Source organism: Echinops telfairi, unplaced genomic scaffold (genome assembly GCF_000313985.2).
Source record: "Echinops telfairi isolate 266 unplaced genomic scaffold, ASM31398v2 ScPeMD7_60;HRSCAF=208, whole genome shotgun sequence".
Classification (NCBI taxonomy): Eukaryota; Metazoa; Chordata; class Mammalia; order Afrosoricida; family Tenrecidae; genus Echinops; species Echinops telfairi.
In genome coordinates, this window is record NW_022103958.1 from 42,669,330 (window position 1) to 42,670,388 (window position 1,059).

Sequence of the window (1,059 nt, forward strand, 5' to 3'; positions counted from 1 at the left end):
TCCCAGTCCTCGTTGCCCGCAGAGGGCCGCTGCTCCCGGCCCCTAGACCAGAGGCTTCCCGGGTGTGGGAGCGGCGGGTGTCTGCAGGGGCGAGCTGTTCCCCGCTCGCGGCTGAATGGCATGCAGACCAAGAGCCAAAAAGAGAAGCTGAGCTCAACGAAAAGGAATGAGACTGAGCAAACAAAGCTCTCTCGCTCCGCTCCCCGTCCCTGCCCGCTCTCTCTTCCTCTCTCGGTAAAAGGTTTTCTACATATATGTCCATGCCTCCAGCAAGCCGTGGTAGCAGTGGTGACGTGTTGTGCAAGGTCAGCAATTCGAAACACCAGCCCTGTCCCAGGGGAGAGCGGAGGCTTCCTACTCCCAGAAAACGGTACAGTGACAGAAACCCACCAGGGCAGCTCCACCTTGTCTAATAGGGTGGCTGTGCGCCAGAATCGTCTCGATGGCAGTGAGTGACACGTGCAGATAGATCTCCACACATATGTTTGTATATATGGGTGTCGAGAAGGAGCTGAGCCCTGGTGGCCCTGTGGGTAAGCTTTGGGGGCCGTTGGAAACCACCTGTCAATCCTCAGGAGAAAGAGGAGACTGTGTGCTCACAAAAAGATTTACAATCTCCGAAATCATATAGGGTTGCCTTGCGTAGAACTCCACAGCCATCTCTGTGGATAACACATTCAACAGCTTCAAGTCTTTGGACTCCTGGTCTCCAATGACTCCTCACCACTGTGGCCTTTCAGCCCCATAGCCACACTCTGGTCCTTGTCATCTCTAGAACAACACTACAAAATTCCAGTCTCCAAACACAGCCTCCTGTCCTGGCAACTCTCCCTTCCATATCTTACTACATCTTGTTTATTCTCCCACGTGCTTCTGAACAGCTGGCACCGGTGCCAAGGTCTCCAACTGCAGTCCCTTGGCATCTCCAGCCTTTGTCACACCACTTGTCATGCTGTAGAAGCAGGAGTGAAACCACTGCGCCACTGGCACATGCCTTACGTCACTTGTTATGAATTTGTGTGTTCCCCAAATTTGTGTTGGGATCATAGTAGCTCATCT